General features: G+C 41.0%; 1 pseudogene; it reads left to right on the top strand.

The window, feature by feature from the left end:
• The first annotated feature begins 442 nt into the window (after positions 1–442).
• Positions 443–820, top strand: LOC102983126 (14 kDa phosphohistidine phosphatase-like; annotated as a pseudogene).
• Positions 821–8062: the final 7242 nt, after the last annotated feature.

Below are 8062 nucleotides of genomic sequence, written 5' to 3'. Positions count from 1 at the left end.
TTGAAGCTACATGCTTCTTTGTCTAAAAAAAAAAGCCATCTCTTCTAATGACTCACTTATAAGTGAGGAAACTTTTCCTAGAAGCCTCCAGACAATCTTCTTGGCATGTCTTATTGGCCTAGGAAAAGTCATGTGCCTATTCCTAAACCAGTCTGTTTCTAAAGGAATGCCATGTGCTGATTGGTTTAAGCATTAGTTCCTAGACCAATTATAGGCAAAAAAGGATCAGATTGTATTGATTGAGGCAGACTTATCAGGGCCTGCCTCACATGTCTAGGTCAGTTCCTTAAGCCAAATGGCTGATGCACGGTGTCAGGAGGTGGGATAGGTGTTGAAGAGATTACCTCAGTGTCTACTACACAAGTGGAAGCCAACATTAAGGGATACCCCGGGTCACGTGGGGAAGGGCCGCGGGCCGCAGGGGCGAGCGCACTCCGGGAACATGGCAGAGGCGAACCTCGCCCAGATCCCTGACGTGGACCTCGACTGCGACAGCGTCTTCAAGTATGTGCTGATTCGAGTCCATGCGGTGCTGCCCTCCGGGGCCCTGGCCAGGGAGAGCAAAGAGATCGTGAGCGGCTACAAGTGGGCGGAGTACCATTCCGACATCTACAGACAAGGTATCAGGCGAGATGCAGAAGGGCTATGACTGCGAGTGCCTGGCGGGTGGGTGCATCTCCCACCAGAGCCAGGACAAGAAGATCCACGTGTACGGCTACTCCATGGGTTACACGGTCGCGCCCAGCACTCCGTCTCCACTGAGAAGATCAAAGCCAGGTACCCTGACTACGAGGTTACCTGGGCCGACCACGGCTACTGAGGCCTACCCAAGGCTGGCCGCCTCCAGCAGTCCACTGGAACTCTGCCCTCAAGGCCACCTCCGAAGGGGTTGGGCTGCACCCCCTGGCACTTTGCTGCCCTGGCCAAGCCTCAGTGCCCGGGGTTACCTCTCTAGGGAGAATTAAAAGCATCGTCACCTCCACTGGTCCCTGAAAAAAAAAGAAAAAAAATATATATAAAGGGACAAAAGATAAATGGCAAAGTACAAGCATGAAACAGGGCAATTCAGAGCAGGGCGCTGGCTGGAGCATGTCTTTTCTATATGATCTGTCTGGACAGTTTGACCACATAAGAAATAGAGGCTTCAATAACCAATATTTTTATCTAATATTTCATTGTATGTATGATACAGCAGATACCTTTAATTATAATCCAGTTCATTAAATTCTTTTATCATTTCTCAAAAATTAAATTTCCTGTCAGCATCCTAAAAATGGCAATGTGACATATATGTGAGGAAGTACTAAGTATTTTACAAAATTAAGAATTTTAAGATTTTAAAATTTAAATTGTCAGTAACATTTATAGAGTTCAGTGTAAACATAGCTCTACACTAATCCCTGGAAGACTAAGCATTTTACATTAAATAAAATTTTTATTTATTAAGTCATTTTCAGTCAGACCTGTGATTACTAGGGGTGCATGCAGTGTTAAGACCATAGATGTGGAGCATGTGTAGGGATTCTAGAATTTCATTTTAATCATCTTTGAAGATGTATAATTTTGTTTTTTAAGAAGTCAAGAAGCCCACAATAAAAGACATTTTATGTTTAAAATGTTTTTTTCATTATCCCAGCACCGTTGGGATTATTTTGGCATGACATTTATGTTACAGAATTAAGAAGAGGGGAGCATACTTCTTGAGTAGCACATGGGCTTCTATTATGGTGGTTCTGCCTTTGCTTTCAGTGTTATTTAAATCCAGGACGATGGAAGTGCTTTGGAGTGATTTTTCTAAAACTTAAATCTGATCATGTTGCTCCTCTGCTTCAAACTCATCAGCAGCCACTCACAGCCCTCACGCTGGATCCCAAACTCCTTAGTTCAGCCACAAGGGCCATCAGGAGGGACCCCTACTTACCTTTCTATTTCCTTCTCTGACTCATCTCCCTACTCCCAGTCCATATTCCAACTATACTGATGAACTATTTGCAGTTTGCAGTTTCCCAAATCACCAAACTCTTCCATGCTTCTGCCAGGAGCACCTTTCATCCTCCTTTCCTCCTCATCAGCTCTCTTCTTTAGGATGCTCATCCAGGATCATCACTTCCAGTTTAGATGAGCCTTCTAGGAATACACATGTCTCCCTGGGCTGATGTCTGCCATTGCACTACCTAAAACATATTCTGTTGAGGATGTTTATTCTTTTTCCCCATTAGAAGACCATGTCACCTTTGCCTTTTTACCTCCCTCCAGAGCTTAATAAAATATTTGGCAGTTAATAGGCACTTAATAAGCATTTTTGGGCTGAATGAATTTACTTTTTCTTACATTTGCTCGTAATTAAAATAGCTATCATTTGTTAAAAAGCTTTTACATGCAAGCACTGTAGTAGATGCTTTACATTTTTTATCTCGTTTAATTTTCACAGCTGTCATGTGAGTGGGAATCACTATCCTCATTTTAATGGATGAGGAAAAAGGCTTAGAGAAGTTCAGTAATTTATCTAAAATTAAGTAAGAGAGCTGGGATCAACCTCAGGTCTGTCAGGTTCCAGAACTCTGCTTTTTTTCTCCATGCAACACATTATGGAGATCCTCCCTAATACCTAAGGATGAGAGGGTGCCAATCTCACAGTTATTCCAAGCAGATATACAGACCGTAAGCAGTGTTCCAAGATAAGCAGGAATCATTCCCATGGCTTAGAGTTATCATCACCTTAAGAAAAGAATACTAATCAGAAGCTGGAAGTATAGGAAATAGGATTCAGATTTTCAGGAATCAAGATCCAGAGATAAATCAGCTCTCCAGACAAGTGGACTGGGTCTCAGTGTAAGGCTCCATCCCAGCAAGGAATTGGAATACTAAGGGGGGGAATTGAAGCCCAGAGATTGAAATGTAACCAAGTTGACAGGGTTAGGGACTAACATATGGCCACCCAGGGATCACCAGATACCAAGTCTATGACAACAAGGCTAATTCTTAAGTCCCACTTAAAATATGGTGAATCTCTTAGTATATTTTCCACCCTAGACCCAGGAGTTGAGCAATGATATGAGAGATATCTGCACAGCCTATCTCCCTGGAGAGTCAGGCAATGAGTCAAGGGAAAAAAATGTGCTGAGCAGCTTCCTAGATGAGAATTTCTGTCAAACAGTTGCTAAATCAGTGTTTAGGAAGAGAAAAGTAATTTCTAACTTGATCCTTCCTGAACTTAAAAAAAGAAAGAGTCCTTAATTATAGTCTGTATTGACTTTTTTTTTAAGTTTTTTTTTTTTTTAATTTATTTTTTAGCTGCGTTGGGTCTTCATTGCAGTGCACGGCCTTCTCATTGCAGTGGCTTCTCTTGTTGCAGAGCACAGGCTCTAGGCACACGGGCTTCAGTAGTTGTGGCATGCAGGCTCAGTAGTTGTGGCATGCAGGCTCAGTAGTTGTGGCTTGCAGGCTCTAGAGTACAGGCTCAGTAGTTGTGGCACATGGGTTTAGTTGCTCCACGGCATGTGGGATCTTCCCAGACCAGGGCTCGAACCGATGTCCCCTGCATTGGCAGGCAGATTCTTAACCACTGCACCACCAGGGAAGTCCCTCTTTTCTTGATGGACTAATTTTCCTTTGTTTCTGTATTCCCTCACTTCTCTAATTGTTAACTTCTTGGGCCTGCTCTTTGGAACTTGGGGAAGGCTTAGGAGACTAAGGCTTTTTTTATTTGTCCCCAAATAATAAATGGGGGACACAGAGGGACATTTGTACCCAGGAAGGCCCCACAGGGTTTTTCTTGGTTTCAATACCTGCCTTTCTTTGATACTCCTCAATCCTGAGGGGAATGGGTTGGGACATGAAAGGGAATAAAGTTTTGGACAGAGAGGTTAATTATAAACTCAGCAGAGGAACTCAGTTTTAGGTGGATTCAGTTTCAACCTTTGTTGCTAGTCTAGCTCTGACTACTTGCTCAAGTTCTGATTACAAGTCTCTGTCTGATTTTCTAAGACCTGTTAGTGCTTCAGTTTGGTTCACTGAGTTTCTGCCTTGCTTCCTTGTGACTGGTATCTGACTTAGTATCCTCAACAACCAGAGTCCTGTTTTATTATCCATCTCTACTATCAACCCTTTTCAGGGACTGGAGTCTGTCCCTGAACACCAGCCAGGTGGCTAAAGTTACTTGCTGATGAGCATCCCTGATGCAAACTCTCTGCCTACTAGAACTTCCAAACTGCTTTCCTCTGGGTGCCCTATTTTCTCCCTTTTAGGGTACCCTACTCTGAGTATCAGAACCCAAATGATATCAACTATTTGAATTTATCTATTGCTATAGCCTGTAGATATCATGCTGCTCTATACTTTACCCCAGCACCTTGAGAGAGGACTATCTACTCCCAACCTCTCCCATCAGGCTGTACCTCATCTGGTGGATAGGTCTAATTCTAGGAGCTGGTGACTCAGAGGCGGCTCCGTTAAGAAGCAGTTAACTCAAACTGTGTATCTAGAATTTACTTTGTCTTTAGTTAATGGAGCTTCCTAGACTTCTAGCACTTGATGAAAATGAAGCAGTCTAGAAATTTTGAGGTTAAACATTATTTAAGAGTGGAAATATTATCAAGTGGGAACATGAATAGAATAGCAATATCAGGTCACGTTATGCATTTTTTGAAGCAATTTTTAAAAAATTTTAAAATTGGGACTCTATGTGGAAGACTTCCGTTGCTTCCAAACATTAATATCTTGGGACTTGATGTAATCCTATTCACATATGATTCACATTATTCAGTTTAAAGGGAAGGAAGAGTAACCATTTTCTTCAAATGAGAAACATAACTCAAAGGAAAAAATTTCCAAACACATGAAAATTAATTTGCATATTCTTTGGAGATGGGAAGAATTTATTTTAATTAATTTCAGCATCCTTCAAGAATGAACACACAAGGAAAAATATTCTTTCCTGACTGTGAAACAATATGACATGCTCCAGCCTCATTTTCTCTGCCTCTGCCACCTTGGCTTCCCACCAGCTGGGTTCAGGTTTTCTACTGGTAGATGTGGTCCCATCATATCCCAGAGTGCTCAAGCCTGCAGGCTGGATATTCTAAAGAACCTCAGCATACAATGGCCTCTCCTTCACTAAGCTCAGTGTCATATCACCACCCTTGGGCCAATAGCCCTTCCTGCATATTCTTCCAACAAACATCTAATATGCCAGGTTCTGAGCAGAGGCAGATCCATGTTTTGTGTGATCTGAAGCTTATATAATTTGGAGACCCTCTTTAAGAAAAAGAGCATTAAATTACAAACCAAAAGCAGGTATGAAAATGAATAGAGAAAGGAAATCATGACAAATTTAAGTTTTTAATAGCTGATAAAGTCCATGAAAATCACAAAATCTATAAAAACAGTATTTTTTAACTTATTGTCTGACAAAACTCTATAATACTTTCCCCCTATTTTTTTTTTTCTTTTTTTGCTGTACGCGGGCCTCTCACTGTTGTGGCCTCTCCCATTGTGGAGCGCAGGCTCCGGACACGCAGGCTCAGCGGCCATGGCTCACGGGCCCAGCTGCTCCGCGGCATGTGGGATCTTCCCGGACCGGGGCACGAACCCGTATCCCCTGCGTTGGCAGGCGGACTCTCAACCACTGCGCCACCAGGGAAGCCCTTCCCCTATTTTTGTCTGTACAATCCTTGATAATTTCTTCATATAACAATAATTTTTGTGAAAATTATTTCTATAGAAATACATTTTTCTATAGAAATACATTTTTCTATAGAAATAATGGAGAGACCTCTTGCATGGTTGATCAAAAATAAATTTTTAAATTAAAAGTTTAGAAAAATTTCTTTCAGTCTCACTACTTATTATTAGTAATGTCATGTAAGTTTTTAAGATTTAGGAAAACTTTTATCAAGTTTTCTTCATATCTAAGCAGTAAGACTTGAGGAATTTCAACTCTTCTAGTACAGGGACTAATCTTAATACTCTGAAGTGGGGCTTCCCTGGTGGTGCAGTGGTTGAGAATCTGCCTGCCAATGCAGGGAACACGGGTTCGAGCCCTGGTCTGAGAAGATCCCACATGCCGTGGAGCAAGTAGGCTCGTGAGCCACAATTACTGAGCCTGCTCGTCTGGAGCCTGTGCTCCGCAACAAGAGAGGCCGCGATAGTGAGAGGCCCGCGCACCGCGATGAAGAGTGGCCCCCACTCGCCGCAACTAGAGAAAGCCCTCACACAGAAACGAAGACCCAACACAGCCAAAAATAAATAAATAAATAAAATTAAAAAAAAAAACCCAAAAACTCTGAAGTGTCATTGATGTCCTCATTGTAGTGGTGTCTTATGAGTTTTTTTTTTTATTAAAGTATAGTTGATGTACAATATTATGTAAGTTACAGGTGTACAATATAGTGATTCACAGTTTTTAAAGGTTATATACTCCACTTATAGTTATTATAAAATATTGTCTATATTCCCCATGTTGTATAATATATCCTTATAGCTTATTTTATACCTAATACTTTGTACCTGTTAAACCCCTAACCTTATGGTACCGCTCCCCCCCCCTCCTCACTGGTAACCACTAGTTTGTTCTCTGTATCTGTGACTCTGCTTCTTTTTTGTTATATTCACTAGCTTGTTGTATTTTTAAATTCCACATATAAGTGATATCATACAGTATTTGTCTTTCTCTGCCTGACTTATTTCACTTAGCATAATGCCCTCCAAGTTCATCCATGCTGCTGCAAATGGCAGAATTTCATATATGTATATATCATATATATATGTATATATATATTCATCTGTTGATGGACACTTAGGTTGCTTCCATATCTTGGCAGTTGTAAATAATGCTGCTATGATTGGATTGCATATATCTTTTCGAATTAGTGTTTTGGGAGTTTTTTTTGGATATATACCCGGGGTGGAATTGCTGGGTCATATGGTAGTTCTATTCTTAGTTTTTAAGAAACCGCCATACTGCTTTCCACAGTGGCTGCACCAAATTACATTCCTACCAACAGTGTACAAGGGTCCCCTTTTCTCCACATCCTCACCAACATTTGTTATTTGTGTTCTTTTTGATGATAGTCACTCTGACAGGTGTGAGGTGATATCTCATTGTGGTTTTGATTTGCATTTCCCTGATGATAGTGTTGTTGAGCATCTTTTCATGTGCCTGTTGGCGATATGCATTTCCTCTTTGGAAAAATGTCTATCCAGTTCTTCTGCCCATTTTTTAATTGGGTTGTTTGTTTTTTTGATGTTGAGTTATATGAGCTGTTTGTATATGTTGGATATTAACCCCTTATCAGCCATATCACTTGCAAATATTTCCTCCCATCTTATGAGTTTTATAATATCTTTATTGATTCAGTATTTTATGTCAAATCAGCAAACAACTTAAATCTTTTGTCAGTGTATTTATGTGCTAATACCTTGAGATACGTAAAATACTACATAGCAGTTTGTGGGACTTCCCTGGCAGTCCAGTGGTTAAGACTTCACCTTCCAATGCAGGGGGTATGGGTTTGATCCCTGGTCAGGGAGCTAAGATCCCACATGCCTTGCAGCCAAAAAATCAAAACAACAAACAAAAGCGATATTGTAACAAATTCAGTAAAGACTTTAAAAATAGTCCACATCAAAAAAAAAAAAATACTGCATAGCAGTTTGTAATACTGCTACAGGTTTCTTCCCCATGAACACAGGGATAATGATAAATTCTATTTCACCTGATTCTCATTAAAATGGGAGAAAGTGTATAGTGTAGACACAGACCTACTAGAGCATGGACTTGAGGACACGGGAAGAGCGAAGGGTAAGCTTGGACAAAGTGAGAGAGTGGCATGGACATATATACACTACCAAATGTAAAACCGATAGCTAGTGGGAAGCAGCCGCATAGCACAGGGAAATCAGCTAGGTGCTTTGTCACCACCTAGAGGGGTGGGATAGGGAGGGTGGGAGGGAGGGAGATGCAAGAGGGAAGAGATATGGGGATATATGTATATGTATAGCTGATTCACTTTATTATAAAGCAGAAACTAACACACCATTGTAAAGCAATTATACTCCATTA

Source organism: Physeter macrocephalus, chromosome 12, assembly GCF_002837175.3.
Source record: "Physeter macrocephalus isolate SW-GA chromosome 12, ASM283717v5, whole genome shotgun sequence".
Classification (NCBI taxonomy): domain Eukaryota; kingdom Metazoa; phylum Chordata; class Mammalia; order Artiodactyla; family Physeteridae; genus Physeter; species Physeter macrocephalus.
This window is presented reverse-complemented; position numbering and strand designations above follow the sequence as displayed.